Source organism: Corvus brachyrhynchos, unplaced genomic scaffold, assembly GCF_000691975.1.
Source record: "Corvus brachyrhynchos isolate BGI_N302 unplaced genomic scaffold, ASM69197v1 scaffold633, whole genome shotgun sequence".
Classification (NCBI taxonomy): domain Eukaryota; kingdom Metazoa; phylum Chordata; class Aves; order Passeriformes; family Corvidae; genus Corvus; species Corvus brachyrhynchos.
The window spans coordinates 2,549,464-2,566,902 of NW_008237435.1; the positions used below are offsets into that span (position 1 = coordinate 2,549,464).

Here is a 17,439-nt window from a genome sequence, read left to right on the forward strand (position 1 = left end):
GTTTGGAGTTGTTTTCTGTACAAAGCTTTTTGCATATTTATTTTTTATTTTAAAGTATTTTTCAGATGTTAATTATTAACATAAAGGGAAACACCATTTTTTTAGCAGATGAAAATAAAAAAAGAGTATTTCCTAGAATAGTTAATATGGTTAGTTCTGGTTTACATACCTTAAATCCTGGTAGTGCATCTCCTGGGAAAGTTGCTGGAAATAGAATCAGTGTTTTCTAAAATGTATTATTTTCTACTGTTCATGTCTCTATACAGTTTTTGTAGCAGTATACTAGAACTGCTACTGCTTTCTTCAGGTTCATTCTGATATCTGATATGGTGTCCAAGACAATCTCATTGTGGAAGAAGACAACTTTTATTTCATCCCTCTTTAGCAGATCCTGACAGCTGTGGCTGTGAATCCAGTGCCCTTTCCAGAATGCTTGCATAAGATTATTCTGGAGAATTCCTGTGCTGTCCTGCTACCACATACCTAGAGTTAGTAATTTTTTTCTCCTTTCTCACCCAGGAATATGTTTAGATTTTCTGTATTTTTACAGAGATATCATCCATCATGCTTTCTCACAGGTTTAATTGAACTTTAAGGCAGTATCTGACCGTTCTCGTAGTGTCACTGTAAATTGCAACCTGAACCAAAAAGGCAGAATGCCTGGTACTACCCACTTAAATACACCTGGCTTACTAGATGACCTTGAATAGGTAATTTTATGTCTCTGTTCATCCTGAGATCTATAAACTTCCGATAATAAAACATATATCCACCTTTGCAAAAGCTCTTTGAAATCAATGAGTAAAAGGTATCCCATAAGGTCAAAATATGAATTATTTATTGCTACATGACATGCACAGCATGCAGACTGTAAGGTTATAGATATCTTGTCTGTTCCTTTTTCCCCTGAGAATAAAAGTCATAACTTCAGAGCTCTACCAGAAAAAGAAGTATTCACTGTATGAAATCTAATTTTATGTGTATGACTGTGTGATAACATTGAAACTTTGGCTTCCCCAAGGAATTGGTTTCAGTGTTAATACCCATCTTCCTCTGAGAGGTGCAAATGTAGTTTTCAAAATAATAAACATTTTTGAAATAAAGAATGAATATGAGACGACTAGAAAGAATAGTCAGGGGTGAGGCAAAGATTGGGCTTTGAAGTAAGCAAATTAGAGTTTCATGGCATCAAAATTGTGGTAAAGTTACTGCAGGGTAAGAGATTGCTTGACTTCCAAGTGATTGCTAGTGCTTGTAGCCATTTGTTTTCTAATTGACATCCCAGCAGTGAGCTTTAAAAGAAACTGATTTTTCTTTTAGTATGTTTCCTAGGATTTGTTTTAGGTCCTACTTGTCATCAAAAGAGTTGTCTGCTTACAGTTTACATTATTTTTTTTATTAATTTAGGTATGTGTTATATGTGTGTGTATACATAGCTTATCTTGAATATATGTATAGGTAGAGATATAAAGCCTACAGAAAGCAAGAATAGGCTTGTTGCAAGAACAGGCCTTTACACTTCAATGTGATCATTCTTAACTGTACTTGGAAATCAGTAGGCAGCTAGCACAGGTTTTGTAGAACTGCTGCGCATGTTCTTGGTGACATATGCTACTTTAATAATTTTTTTTCTTTGTAACACCTAGAAATGAGATCCGTGACATTAGCATAAATCTCAAGTGCTTGGCCTTTAATTCAAGTCCAAATATTAGGTCAAATTTGTATCCAGCTAAATCCAAAAGAGCTTTTAACTATTTGGGATAGGCACAGACTTTCTAGTGCTGACAATAGAGGCAAGAGGGTTCTTGCACAGGTTTTAAGACTCCTCTTGGGGATAACAGACTCCTGGATACGTTGGTTCTCTACTGCACTTTTGGATGAAGGGCAGTTTTACAGCTGAAGTCATGTCCGGTTGGAAGGATTGGGCAAATGTTACTAGAAATCAGATTGTGATGGTGAAGGGAAGCAGTGCTATTTCCAAGTAGGAGCTATTTCAGAAAATTGTTCAAAGAAAAATTGCTTCCACATATCAATACATTTCATTTAGAAGACTGTACTTTCAGACGTTAGTAAAGTGTCTGGTTAAAAGGAGCCATCTGCTTGGAAGTATTTCCCTTTATGTTACCTTCCATATTGGTTCTCTTCCATTACACTTCAGGCATTGTTTTGCATGTTCTTTGTGTTTATCTGATACTTTCATCTAGCCCTCCTCACAGCTGTAGAATCTGAGGTCTTGGCTAGTCTGATTTTTCTTATCTACCCACCACTCGGACTCTTAAGAATGCTGAGGTACTGCAGGCTATATATTTATAAAAGTAATTTAATATATGTAAATCAAGTAATTTACATATAGCACAGATATTTAGTGAGTGTGACGTATTAGAGGTTGCAGGGATACTGTGTCATGGAAGCTTCCTAAGAACCTATACCCTAAATGGGTACTTTGTCACTTCTTTCTCCTTATCCTTCTCAGTAATCTCTGTTGCGAATACAAACGATAGTGTCAATGTTACGTAGGGGATACCCAGCTCAGTATTTCCTTTGCTGTTTTTCCCCCTTGCATTACAAAATATTTAAAGTCATAAAATAATATTGAGACCACAGGATTTTTTTTAAAACTACACTTCAGTAGAGAAGAACAGCACTGCAGACAGGAGCTGTAGTCTTATATTACCTGGTTTTCTAGAGCTGAGGTATTTTAATTGACCCTGTTACTTAATTTCCAACACATCATTCATTGCTTGCACTGGGGGCTCTCCATTGTTGCTCCTCTCAAAAAGTGTTCTCACATGAGCCCCTCAGTGCCAACTGTATATGCATTTATGTGCTATTGTACAACCAGTGTATTCAGAATTGCATTAAATCCAAAGTCTCCAAGCAGCGGGTAGTTTAAGAAATTGCATCTCTCTTGGCTGATAGGAACTTAAATTTGCCTTTCTTTATTGGTTTCTCAGCATTGTTTGTAAAATTTATTTTACTGTAGATATCTTTTCCTCTTGATCTGGAACGGCTTACATTTCTGGATGGTCATCATTGTACGTTGCACCCCCTCCCATGTAAAATTTAAAAAGTGGAAAATTTGGAGTTTTTTTTCCAAAAGCCTCTCAAGAAAAAAAAATCCTTCAGCAGCCCCCTAATACCTTAACTTTCTTTGAGAAGTAACTGTCAGCAAGCAAATGCAGTATCAAACATGCTTATCAAGAGAATCACACCAGTTGGAGAACAAAGCTCCCTTTAGTGTTCATTCATGGCCTCAGTTCACTTAAATTACATTGTATCCACTCCTGTCAGGCTCTTTTCTGGGAGTAAAGTGATTGTCCCTGAACCTTGGCTCTGCTGAGTTAAGTTAGAAGCATTTTCAAAGATATGAGTGGTTATCAGAGTGTCTGTGTAGCTATTGCAAAACAATAGCATCCAAACCCTACAACTCCCATAGCATCATGGAATCACAAAATAGTTTTGGTTGGAAGTGACCTTACAGATCATCCTGTTCCAACTCCCTTGCATGGACAGGAATACCTTGCACTAGAACAGGTTGCTCAGAGCCCCATCCGGCCTGTCCTTGGACACGTCCAGGGATGGGGCACCCACAACTTCTCTGAGCAGCTTGTTCCAGCATCTTGCCACTCTCATAGTAAAGAATTTCTCCCAATATCTAATCTGAACTTACCCTCTTTCAGGTTAAAGCCATTCCTTCTTGTCCTGTCACTACATGCCCTTGTAAAGAGTCCCTCCCTCAGGGGCTCTTTAGGCACTGGAAGGTTAAGGTTTCCTGGAAACGTCTCTTCTCCAGACTGAATTCTCTTAGTCTATCTTTACAGGAGAGGTGCTCCAGCCCTCTGATCATCTTTGTGGCCCTGTTCTGGACTCAATCCATAAGGTCCATGTCCTTCCTATGTTGGAGGCCACAGAGCTGGATGCAGCACTCCAGGTGGAGTGTCATGAGAGCAGAGTAGAAGGGGAGAATCACCTCCCTTGACCTGCTGGTCACATATGCCATAAAGAGAAAATCAACCTTCCCATGTCCAGGACCCTACATGGCTTTATCATTCAAAACTAGCACTGCAGTGTCATCTGCAAATGAGTTGATACAAATGCACATCACAGAACAAAGTCACAAGATGGTCTTGAAATACTTTTCAGCAAGTAAAGCTGGATTGCCTTTGGACAACCGTAGTGGTCATACACTTGGAGTTTAAGGTGGCCCTGTTGGGGCATCCTACTTCTCAGGTGGAGGTGCAGTTTGGAAGCAGAGCACATCAGTTCTCTCACAGTTGCTTTGACTGTCTGTTGTATTGTGGTTGAATTTCTGACTTTTGAAGGCAAAATATGACTTTATGTCCAGATTATTTCAAATCATCTCTGTCTTTGCCATACTGCTGTTAAAACTGCCAGCAAAATGTTTTCGTTGAGCCCTTTTTGTCTTGATATGTTACATGCCCTGCCTATTTTCTCTTTAGTTGTGGGGAAGAAATTGCACAGCAGAAAGGACAGTTAATTTCAGCTTGGCTGATTTCTTCTCAAAAGGATATTTGCTTCACAAGACAAATGGCTTAAACAATATTATATATTGTTACATTATTAACTTGAAGCTTAGAAAATGTAGGTTCTTAAGAACCTGGGACAGGCAATTTGTAAAAATCTAAATTACTCATAATTCTCATATTAAAGGTTATTTGCTAATGGTTTTAAGAAATAGTCCTGTGAACTGTCAAGTACTGCTTTGTCAAGATGAGTCATGACAGCCATGCGTTTGAAAGATAAAGATGGGAATCTCTTTGCCAAAAGGAAAGCAATGAAATATCCATGTATTCTTCCAAATTTGACTTTTCTCCTCATTAACTGACCTTGTATCTACTTGTGCTTCAGTGCAACATGCTCAGATGCAGTCTTTAACAAAATTAAATGCACTGTCCATATTGTTGATATTTTCACTAAATACTTTGGACATTGCTTTTGTGGAAAATTTAAAGTGTGTAAGCAGGGTATGGATCACTAATTTTACATTGAGGGAAGACCTGTAAGGCCTGCTATTTGCAGCTGATAGCAGTTGTAATGTGTCTGCTATCTATTTTCAAAGATTGTGTTCGACTTTTTCATACTGATGTACAATATGACATAAATAAATATGTGTAGGAGTCCTCAGGATGGGACAGGATTTGCTATATATTCTAAGTATTTCTGATTAAAATGATTGGGCAGTATTCTGCTTCTCAGCTTTTCCCTTCAGTCTTACATATGAACCTACTTGCAGTTGATTTTAGGGAAAACCTAGTATAAAGTAAAGTTGTAAACAGATTTCTGTTTTGGAATTCAGTGTGTTGGACTTTTTAAGAGTTAGCAGTAGACCCAAGTTCTGACATGTTTCCTCTTATCATAGACTTAAATATTCAGCGCTAACCACACTGGGGGATAGTTGAGATTGTTGTAAGAATTGTCTTGTTTCTACTGCAAATATTTACCTGCAAACCTAAATTTTATTGGTTTTTTACATAAACGAAATGAGTATTGTCTTACATGCTCTAGAGGTGTAATTTGTTATTACTGACACTTACATCAAACCTGTGCTTTTGTCAGATAAGTGAGCAAGTCTGGTTTCTGTTGAACACATAACTGTCATGTTAAATAATCCTTAATACCCTCCATTCATTGCTGTTGAATTATCACATTGTGAGTTTTTTTCTCTTTTATTCTCACAAGTGGGATTTGAAGTTTCTGAATTTACACAATACTAAAGTTAAATGCCAATTTTGTCACATCTACCTCATTATAAAAAAGAGCACAGACCAATTGTCCTGAAGTTGGTATTTATTTCATAGCAGAGTATTTAATATTTTATTGTAAGTCAAATTAATTTCAACTGCTCCTGCTTTTCCTTTCACTTTTTGTTTTATGTGATAGGCTGTAGTCTCTGGCTTTTGGTTTTCTCATCAGTGTCAGCTCTTGCAGTTCTCAGGAGTACTTGTGCTTGGGCTCAGTTAAGTTACATGGTTCTGTCTAGTACTGATAGAAATTACCGCTTGAAAACTATTAATAGAAAACCTAACTTTCTTCAGTTTCTCTTCTGTACCTCATCTCATCCACTGATATTTTGGATGTTTAATAATACCAAAATCTGGAGCATGACCTTTCTTTACTGTGTACCACATCCTGAGTGGTTAAGACAAGAGGTCAGTCCTCAATGTTGGCTGTTCATCATCACTGTTCACCACTCAGCATCACTAAGTTCTGTTTCAGGTGCTTGTAAGATTTGATGAGAGTGGATGATGCAACATTAAATTAGCTTACCATGTATTCTCAAATTTGTAAAGAGCAGCTGTCCCTGTGTTCCAGTTTCTCCCACGTGACATTAGTTGTAACTAGCATCTCCTTTCTTCATTGAGGTCTCTTGGAAGGATCTGAAAGCCCAGAATTTCAGGATCTGCAAGATACAGTCTCTGTGTGTTTCCTCCTTGCTTCTTTTGGGAAGTAGCTTTTCAAATGCAAGGCAATGTCTGCAAGCAACTAGCAGCTAGAAGACCGCTGAACGTTGATGAGACATGAGATTTTTGCGACTTCCTGGGAAATGTTCGTATTCTCTTAAAAAAGAGATCTAGGTGCCAAGACCTGAGTATTCATCACCAGGTATGGCAGAATAATTTGCCGTATCGTGAACTAAAAGATAGAGGTCCCACTTGCATTAAACACAGCAACTTTCTGTTTCAAGCGAAACACAGGCAATGTATCAAATCTTGCTGAGTTCACACAGTGTTGCTGTTATGGTCAGCTGGAGTGTTACACTGATCTGCCCTGTGTGGTTATCAGAAACCTTGAAATTTCACTAAATTATTTCATCTTTAATCCTCTACCTTGATTGATTCATATGATGTCATTTAGAAATATTTTATTTATAGGTAAGACTACATGAAAGAAAACCTACCTTGTTTTTGGATTAATTAGTATGGATTTGTTTTGCTGTTAATAATAAACATTTTCTTTTCTGACTTTTATCTAGTTTAAACTTTTGTCTAATTCAAATCTCAGGCATTGAATCTTGCCAGCAGTCAGTCTGCAGATTTTGGGAACCTTTTACTGTTAAAAGTACTTACTGTTAGAAGTACTTCTGTTTTGAGATGAGGTAAAATAAAGAGTTTGAGCTGATTTTAAAAATATATTCACTGGAAGGCACATTCTGTAGAGCATAAAGTAATTTCTTTTTAAAAAATCCCAGACTCTTCATAACTTAGCTACATTCTGTTAAAAAAGCATTGGTAGATGTTATTACATTTATGTAACTTATTGTGTTAATGCAACATTTTTTTTCTATGCCGTAGTATTTCCATTCTGGTTCTGCTTTTCTCTGCTTGCTCAACTTCCTGTGCTGAGTTCCTCTCATGTAGCGTCAGCACGGATGGAGGCACCTAATGGTCTTGAACTCTTCTTTCTGTGGGTTGAGGCCCATTTCCAGCAGAGAGCACCTCTCTGTGTGTAACCCATAGAGAGCACTGGCAAGCACCCTGCTTCAGAGGCTCTGAGCGGGGGAGAGCACCCTTTTTTAGTTTGCAGTGGGAGAAAGAACTGAGCCAGGAGTTGACCATTTCCAGATTGCACTGAAAGAGCCCCTTTTTCTTCTCTGGTATCCCTTCTTAATTAAAGGCAAAGGAGTGAAGCAGTAGAGATTAAAAAAAAAAAAAAATCCTCATCAACCATTACTCAAAAATTTCAATTAACCATAGTCATCAAACTTGTCTTAAAAAAAAAGAACACAATTGTCAGTGGACATGCCCATACAGAACTTAATTGCTATATATGGCACACACCTCAGTATTGAATTCTCCAGTTAAATATTGCAGAAACTTGCACACGGAATGCTCTGAGTGGACAGCTGGGTGCATGTTTATGAAGTTATGAGAGCCTTGATGAGCTGTTTTCAAGAAGCATGGACATTTCATGCTACAAAGAGAAGTCAGCAGTAATATCTAAGAGGTTGAGAGAGCAGGGAGTGTCTTTTCATTGCCTCGTATGGACAGAAATCAAAAGATTCTTAACACTGTCGGTGCATGTACTGCTAATACAGAGACTGACTGTGAGCAATCCCAGATGCAACAAATTCCAGTGGAAGTACATTTGATACAATTCCTGTGCCCTTCAAGAGGAGATGCAAAGGTCAGGAAAACTAGATTTATCTACAGTATCCTATTTATTTTTCCTCAGCTAGTGAAAGGAAGAACCTTAGTTTTCAAGTAGTGGTGAATTAGGAGTTCCTAAACTGATAAAACATCAATGTCATTGATATGTAAGTCAACAGGTTTTCAGTTTTGACTTGAAAACCCAATGTTTTTTGTTAGTGTTCAGATGGAGGAGTTTAAAAAACACCCCTAATATTTGAAAACTGTATGTTTGCTTCTACATTTATTGAAATGTAACACATGCAAATCACTGCACTGTCTTTGTTCTTGATCTCAGCAATAATATCCTTATTCTGAATCTTAGCCGTCAGTCCTAATTGTTTTTGGTTGTTCTCTATGCTGGTGCAGTGTCCTTCCAGTCTTTCTCACAAGGAGTGAGACTTAATGCTGTGCAGTCAGCTTTCCCAAAAGTCAGTCGCCTCTAGCCTTGAATAAAGCCTAGTGAGTCAGCTTTGGAATCTTACAAACACAGTTTGAAATGTCTTGCTATTTTGCAAATGAGGGCTGTGACTATAGCTGTCAATTTGGGTACTCCTTTGGCTACTCCAAACTGAGAGGATTGAGGGGATTGTGAGGATGGAATTTCATCCTCCTGGGTATGGTGTACAGAGTGAGAGAAAGGACTAAAAGTTATGGTTTGGAATTAAAAAGACTGAAATGATGTTTAGAGATGGCTTTACCAGTCCTTGCCTCAGGTGTGGGTGTGTTAGAAGGGCAAAGAACACCAGATTGTTGTGGTATGTCCTGTCTCTGCCTGATTCACTCTTTCTTAACAAAAAATAAAGGAAGAAAAAGAAAACATAAGCTTAAGAAAACTCTGAAATGCGTGCACTGAAAGCAGTGTTCTGTTTATCAGTTTTAATTACTTGATCATGCTAGAATGTAATTTGTCAACATTTTAGTGAAAGTGCATCTTCCCCATGTCTACTGCAAAGTCACCTGTGGCTGGGCAAAGAAAATGAAGTATTTATGAGATACATTTCTTAGAGAAAACTTAGGTGAACCCCTCTGCTGTGAACCTCTTCTGCTGTGTCTTATCCTAACATGAAAAAATCTCTAATGTGAGAGTTAGTTTTGAAGGTCACCTGCTCATCCCTAAATTAAATGTATGGTTCCTGTGAAACTATTTAAAAGGTAGCAACAACTCTGTCATGTCATTGGAAGCATGTATTCACTCCCTGATAAAGCCAAAGAGCCTTTCCTTCTTTGCTGTTGCATGTTCCCTTGCTCCCATTTAGAGCAGTGTTTTTCTGTCAGGAATATTTTTTAATTCATTTCTTCTTCCCCTTTTTGTCTAAAAACAGTGTACACTGCAGTGGGATATTCCCACTTCTCCATTAGCTTTCTCTGTATACTGTTCTTCACTAAGCAATCTTTTTAACAACATCTGTGTACTTTCACTCCTTTTTCAGCCTATTTTATTGCTACAGTGACTCTTTTCTGTTACCTCATTTTATTTACACATAACTCTTCCCTTAACACTGTGATTATTGTGTTTGTGCTCACCATATTGTTTTGACTTTTCTCATTTTATGATTCCTGTAAATATTACCAGTATAGTTCTAGCTATGGTATCTGACTGGAATGCTCCCATTTTTAATGTTTTCCTTAGATTTGTACTTCACAAGTGAAGTGGTTTTTGTGTGTGCATTCTTGTGAAAGCTCATTTTCCTTCTGGTGACTGTTAATATATTTTCTTGCATATCAGAGATGTTCTCCATAATCTTCAGGTTTTGTCCTATTTCTATCATTTTCCAATTTAACCAGTATGCTTGATGCATTTTCTTTAGCTAAGGAATTTGTATGGAAAATGCAAATAAGATAAAAGAAAGTTAAGATTGCAAAGCAGTTCCTGTTCTGTTGGGCTAAAAGTTGTACGTAGCTCCAAATAATGTTCATTTTGCTTACCCTATGCAGTGTAGTGCTTTGAGATGGAAGGATATACTGAGAAAGGACTGGGAAAAATAAGCTACCTCAATTTACTATGAATATGTTTTTCTGCTGAACATAGTCTCCTTATGGAACCAGATTATTTCTTCCTGGACTGAGGATCTTTCTCACAGATTCCTTCTATAGCATGGAAGCAGGAAGAGTAGAAAACAGGATTCATGCTGCTGCAGAAGGGGCCTCGTTCCCATTTAATTTTCAGCTCCTCTGCTGCAGAAAGGTTGGGCCTCAGCTCCTAGCATTGATCACAGCGTTGGAGCAGGTTTCCCCAGAGCCTTGGGCAGGGCTGCTTTCCTGAGAAGAGCTGTCCTTAGGGAGAGGGGTAAACAGAAAGGGTGGTGGCGTAGCATTGGCAAAGATGGTAGGTACAGGATAGCCACTATTTCTTTACAGTTTCCATTTTATTTTCCTGGAAGTACAACCACAGACTCAAACACTGTTTTCTAGTTTCTGGAAAAAACATAAGTTTATGATCGTCTTAAGGAGAATGAAGTGGCATAATGGGAAAAGATGGAAATAGAAGGAATCACAGAGTACACTGAGTTGGAAGGACCCACAAGGATCATTGAGTCCACCTCCTGGCCCTGCACAGCACCATCCCTAAGAGTCACACCATGTGCCTGACAGCATTGTCCAAACACTTCTTGAGCTCCGTCAGGCTCAGTGCTGTGACCACTTCCCTGGGGAGCCTGTGCCCACCACCCTCAGGGTGAAGAACCTTTTTTCTAATACCTACCCTAAAGTAAAAGGAGATAAGTCTTATTTCTTGATCATATAAGAAAAGAGCAGCTACAAAACTGCAAAAGTTGTTCTGTGGGCTTGACATTTATTTTGCAGTGCTTAATCCACAGCTTTCTTAAATAGTTTGCAAATCCTAACAATTGAATGTCTGGGTGAGGCTACGGTGGTCTGTGCCCAGCTTTACTGCCCAGTGCTGTCAGAAGTGGACAGAGCTTGGGAGAGTAAATTGGGTATCTTTATGCTGTGTGCCAAGGTAATAGGGAAATGGTGTGCTAATGTAGAAGAGGAAAGGCTTGTTCTTTCAGTCTGTGAACTATTTCAGTGAAGGCAGGACAGAGCACTATGGCTGTATGTGTACTTTGCCTTTTACAAGCAGGAAAACTTCTGAATGGTGAGGTGCAAACCCACCTGAGGCTTGGCATTCAGGAGGGAACTCTGAAGCTAAAGCTTAAGAAGGTTTCCCCACTGGACAATATATTTAAAAAATGCTTAAGATACTTGTCATGATACTGCGTTAAAGCAAGATAAATGATGTCACTTAAAAAAAATATATATAGAAGCACTGACACTGGAGTTTGTAGTGTGGGTCATTTGTTATTTGTGCTTTTTGCATTTGCAGGAGAGTTGGGTGCTGGGAGGAGTTGAACCATAGGTTGTTGCTGAGAGAAGAGTATTTATTGCAGCAGTGCTAAAATTACAGGCAAAAAATTAAAGTACTCTAGGGGAAGAAGAATAATTCTAGCATGCCAGATACTCAGTATTAAGCATGCTTAATATTCAGTTTAGTCTCATATGACATGTTTATGACCAGTGTGTGTGCCCCAACAAAGACCCTGCCTAAAAATGTATTCACTAATTAGTTTTGGTGCAAGAAGTAGAGAGAGCCCATATATTCCTCTTCCCCATCGACAGCACATTTTCTTTTTCAACAGAGGAAGATGCAAAATGATTTCAAGTGTGCCAGGTTTGGGTTTCTTCAGGAGTCGTACACTTAAAATCAGCAGAAGGGAGGGAGGGGAGTTTCTCTGTTATCATCAAGCTCTGCTAATGTAGCCCGGGTGCCACGTGACTGCAGAAAAGGCTATTATCTCAATGAAAAGGAAACTGCTTTTTAGAGCAGCAACAGAACAGAAGCAGGAGGAATTTTCGAGTACTCCACCATGCTGGATTGTCAAAGGGGGATCTCTCTGATCAGCAGTTAGGGAAGGATTAGCGTGGCCAGTTTGTCAGCTGTCATTAGAAGCAGATGACAGAGATGATAAGCTGCTGTGTGCGCACGTCCTCACTCAGCATGTGCTTTGGTTTACATCAAGACATAACACTGCTTTGGGATAATGGAGAGCTGATATTTTTAAGGCTGTAAATTTACTGGTAATTTTCTCCCTTTTTTTTTTTTTTTTTTTCCTTTTTTTGTTTTTCCTCTCCCATTTTTAATAAAAAGCCAGTGTGATGGATGAGGGATTTATCTACATCTTGATCTGAAGACGCAGAAAAACTAATGAGATCTGCCTTCATCTGTAAAGGCTGGAAGACGACAAGGTGTGTTTCTGAAGTGCTGTGACTTCATTGTTAGTGCTTTCTCTTTGCATGTATTTGTGTTCCTGTGTGCATCGCAGGTGTCTGGATGTTGGGGGTGCAGGAGGGCAAGGGGGTGTTGGTTTGGGGGAGTGGGAGGAACAGCTAATTTCTGTTTGAGTAAGAGAGTTTAAAGATAATATTTCTAAATAACAATTGCAAAGAAATAATGTAAATTTGAGTCTGCAGTTTCTGTTGTTCCCTCCCCCCCTTCCCCGTTTTAATGGCTACAGGTGTACTTGTGGTTGCCTGTGACAGTTTTATGGGTTTATGAGGCTAAATATATCTTAGTGCACAGGAAATATTTTTGTAAGCAAGTTTTCTGGCATCCAGAATAATACACAAACCCATCTATATTTTCCCACTGTCAAGAGGAGGTGGAGCCTGAGAGTGTCTTTTTCATTGCAGTAATTACTATTCAATATTCAGTAATTTATATGCACATGAAAAAGTACAAAGTATGTCAGAGTGAGACATTTTTGCAAAAAAGCTTTCTCTTTCTGACCAAGGGTTTGAGTAGACAAAACACACTGAAACATTGGTAGTTGTTATATAACTTTCTCTATTCTCTGATCTTAATAGTTTTCTTTACAAGTACATGATCATATAAACAGAGTGACATTCAGTTAATCTTCAGACCTCGTATTTATCTCATGGTTATGCATGATGATGTCATTAAATATCTTGGCAGTATTTACCTTTCTTTTAACCTTGGGAGGACAGCATTTAATATTGCAGATTAATTAACTGATAATATCCCCCTCAAAAAGGTTACTGGTAGTTACTTGTAGTAAAATGAAGACAGTATGCTGTCTCCCCAGCCTGGGAAATTATTGAAGGCTTGTTGACTTTATTTTCCTCTCATACACAGCATTAAGCCCAGTGTTTCTCCTTAAATCACAGCAGTAATACTAATCCTGGACCACAAAAAAAGAAGATAAAATTAAGCGTTTGGATTTGTACAGGAGTGCTGGTTGTCATTGCTTTAGAAATTTGCCTCCAAAGTTAAGGGCTGGGTTGAGAGGATGCATATGATCAGTCATTACTGCAGTGCACTGGCAGTTTGCTAAAAGTGTGTTTTCCCAGATTCATATTGAAAAAGTGGTCGTGACTATCCTGCTTAGTAATCAGTTTAATAATTAACTAAATACATACAGGAAATGCCTTAGTTTATTTTCTTTTGGACTTTGAAAAACTCATGCTACTTTGAGATAGGAGGGAGAAAGGAAAATATTAATTGTTTTTTAAATTAACATAGTTTGTGTTTGAAGAGACTTTATTTCATACTGTGAGGGCAGAGCCAGAAACATAAACAAGTTTGCACTATTTATTTGCTTGTTCTCTTTTGTCTTGGTTTGATTATTTTAATTGCAGCATAGTAACATTTTGGTACAGAGGCCTGGGGCAGGCGGTGCCGTTGAGTAGAGGCTTTAGAGGCTGGCACGTTCCCGGCACCAAAAGTCGCAGCAGGCGGTGCCGTTGAGTAGAGGCTTGAGAGCCTGTCACGTTCACGGCACCAAATGTCGAAGCCACAAGAACAATGAAACTTCCTCTCTGCGTCTTGTGTTTTCTTCCTTTATTTCATTACAGAAGATCTAACAAGATAGTGGGGGCTGAGTAGTGCTTACTGATATGTTGGCACCTATGTTTTGTAGAAAAAGAAATTTTTGCTTCTTGTACAGTCATTTTTATTTCCCTGATGCCTTTTAGGATGTATTAAGGGGGGGAAATTTGAACAGAATCAACCTTTTGTGTAGACTATGTTCTTCAGGTGGCTCTGTGTTCTCACAAAACTCAAGTTGGGGTGTTTTCTTTCATGAGCAATTTCTTACAGAATTATTGTATCTAGCACATATAAAACTGTCTTTGACCAGAGTAATTTTGTTTGCCCACTTCACCAAATTATGTATGCTTCTGTAGTCAACAGGGTTACACTGGTAATGTTCAGAAAGGTGTTGCTCTCTTCCTTCCCCCTCCTGCATTTTGTTGTCTTCTCTGTAAGGGAAATTTCTTGTGCCAGGAAGGAGGGAAGGTATGACTGCAAAATATTGTAAGAAAAAACTCCTTCTTGGAAAGTGTGAACTACAGGTGTACTTTGAAATGTTTCTTTTTACTCCAGAGTTCTTAGAACGACTTTTAATAATAAACATCATTACGAAGTCAACTCTCTGGTTAGATTTTATAGTGAAATTTTATTTATTTATTTATTTAGGCTAGTCATAGAAAAGAATGAGGGGAGGTGTGAAAACATTTTTTCTCAGAATCCACTTTATTAAGTGGAATAAGTTTGTTAGCACATTACTATATAATAGCCCCGTAATTGTAATAAGAAAGCTGAGTTAAGGACTGAGGACTGGATCTACAAGCCAAGCTGTTAGAGCTGAGTAAATGAGAAAGGTGTTTGTAAGTTGATAATCACTGTACTTGGGAGGAAATCCCGCGGAGTCATCTTACTGCCTGCATTCCTCCTTAGCTTCTCTTACTGCTTACATTCATCTGCGACAGGCCTAGAAGGATGCCTGAAGTGGACTAAAAATTATTATTAGCAGGTAAAGCTTTGGTCTCTGGAGGTGAGGCGTAAGATGTGAAAGCCTGTGTCTTTCAGAAGTGGGCTGCTCTCAGTACCCAGGAGTCTGACACTGATCCCTGTGTAGTTTCCCTGATAGCTGAAGGTGTACAGTGGGGCCTTTTGGGAGGGCTGTCTGGGTTGTGAGTATACAGAACATAAGGAACAGTGCAGGAATTGGGCGAAAATTGTAAATGAAGATTCAAACCAGAAGTTTATGATAAATGCATTTCATTTGCAATGTGTGTTGTACCTGTATCTCCTCTTTGCTGTTTCCATTTAATTTTCTCCTGTGCATGCTGTCCCTAAACAAACTTCATCAGGATGTACTGCTGTGATTTTCCATTCCTGATAGCATAGGCTGTTGTGATTGAGCAACCCAAGATTCTCATGAAGAAACTTCTGTTAGAACTGCATGGAATAAAATTATTTTTGGTCCTTTTCCTGAAGTTTTTCCAGGTGTTCAGTCCAAGTAGTTATAAATGTGTGTTATTTTTTGCTTTGAGGCAGTGTATTGCAGACTTCTGGTAGCTCCTTCTATGAATGTAGTGGGTGTTCCTCTCTTTAGTAATTATATTCCATTACAATCCAAAATTAAAAATACTTGGAATAGACATTCTTTCTTAGCACTTGTGAGTCTTCTTTATCATAAACTGTTTAATTATTAACAAGAAATAATTCCAGTTTATTTTTACAGAGAGAATAAAATGGTTCATTATTAGCATTCGGCTTTAATAGTAGAGTAATCTTGTTTTCTTTGGGCTGCAGGCTACAAGCATAGATTTTCAGGCCCATGGAGTGATTTATGACCTACAAAAGAGAGAAATAACAGTTTGACATCTTCTAGTAGACTAGGAGGAAAATCGAAGCTTCAGTAAAGTCAGTGATAAAATTCTGATTTATTTCAGTTGAGTCATAGCATCCCCATAGAACTGTTCCATTTTTTTACAGTGTCATTTCTGCTTTGGGGAGCTTATAGAGAACTGTTGTAAAGCTTGTAGGGTGTTGCCTGTAAGCATTGTGGAGGCCAAAGGTATATATGGATTTAAGACGGAATTAGGCACCATTGAAGATAGGTTCAGAGGGAGGAGGAGGCACAGCAACACAGCAGCTAAGCTTGTACCACTGATTGTCAGAGACAGAAAGCAGATAGGGGGAAGGAACATTCTACAGCTGCCCTGTACCTTCTTCCAAGATATCTGCTATTAGCTTCCATGACAGATTAGTCACTAACTAACTGTTTCTTTTGTTTGATTCATATAGCCATTTCTATGAATGTTTTATTTGGTCACAGCCTGTATTCATATATATGTGCGTGTGTATGTACACATAGACACAAATGACTACAAAGCTGGTGTTCATCAGATTTTATTTCTTGGCAGTTGACTAAGTAAAGCAACAACATTTTTATGAGTTTAATGCTTCTAAGTGCTTTGAAATGGCAATCAAACTTTCATCTTCTTCTGTTATTTCTGGTTGAAGAATTTTACTTAAGCAAATAAAATGAAGACCAACATGAAATTTGAAGTTATTAGTAACTGTTACTCATGTTCACAGATAAGTTTTTGAACTCATGGATGTATCAAGAGCATCAAGTTAATCATACTTTGTAAGCCACTCGTGTGTGGCTCTGGCATAATTTGGTAGCTTTAACTTTTGTGCTTAGTAACAATGTGCTTAGTTAGCACTCGCAATGGTTTTGCCAAGAGTTTAGCCTCCATCTAACAGATACCTGTTTTAAGTAAAAACTGTAATTCTGCGTGTTGGGAGGAGATACAAGTGTAATCTTTCATGCATGTAGCTGTATTCTCTCAAAAAGCGTGTATTAAATTGGTTGCTCTTCCAACTTTATTACGAAAAAAGCTTCTTCTACTTCCCAACTCTTACGCTGCTGCTCCAGTATAAATGGATGATACTGGCATGCATACCAGTATCAGCAGGAAGCACCTGCTGAGGGAATCTACCTGTTCCTACAAATACGGGATAGGAATAGAGGCCAAACTCCATCTGGTCTCTCCCATAACATCCGGAACCACATCCTTGCCACTAGGCAGGCACCCTCTGGGACCAGGGTCCAGCAAACCATCATAGACTGAGGAGGACACTGAGTTTTCCAGGACAGACACTCCAAATGCATTTCAGAGACAAAGAGGATGGGAAAGCCGTACTGGGCACTGTAGTGAAAGGATAATTTGGGTATACAATTTAAACAAGTGGTGCAGCACTCGAAACTTCTTGGGGGCACAGAGGACATCAAAGTGAAGTCCAATTCACCTCATAGCCACCTGTTAAAGTTACTGTGACTGTGGCCTTTTGTGGAGCTGAGTACTACCCTTTGTTTAACTTGAATATAGGTATGTTTGACTTCAGACTACTGTTAACTCGCAACTTTTAGGAACAAAGCAGCTTGAATTCTTGATTCTTAATTTGAAAGTTTATTAT

At 38.5% G+C, this 17,439-nt stretch overlaps 1 protein-coding gene across 3 annotated transcripts in view; it reads left to right on the forward strand.

The window, feature by feature from the left end:
- NCOA2 (nuclear receptor coactivator 2) overlaps positions 1-17,439 on the forward strand; it is a 180,607-nt gene that overhangs the window by 76,227 nt on the left and 86,941 nt on the right. The window contains exon 3 of one of the 3 annotated variants that reach the window (XR_001861071.1): positions 12,298-12,395. The exons of the other annotated variants lie outside the window; for them this stretch is intronic. The gene's annotated coding sequence lies outside the window, so the exon portion shown is untranslated. The remainder of the gene's footprint in view (positions 1-12,297; positions 12,396-17,439) is intronic. 3 annotated transcript variants of the gene reach the window in all.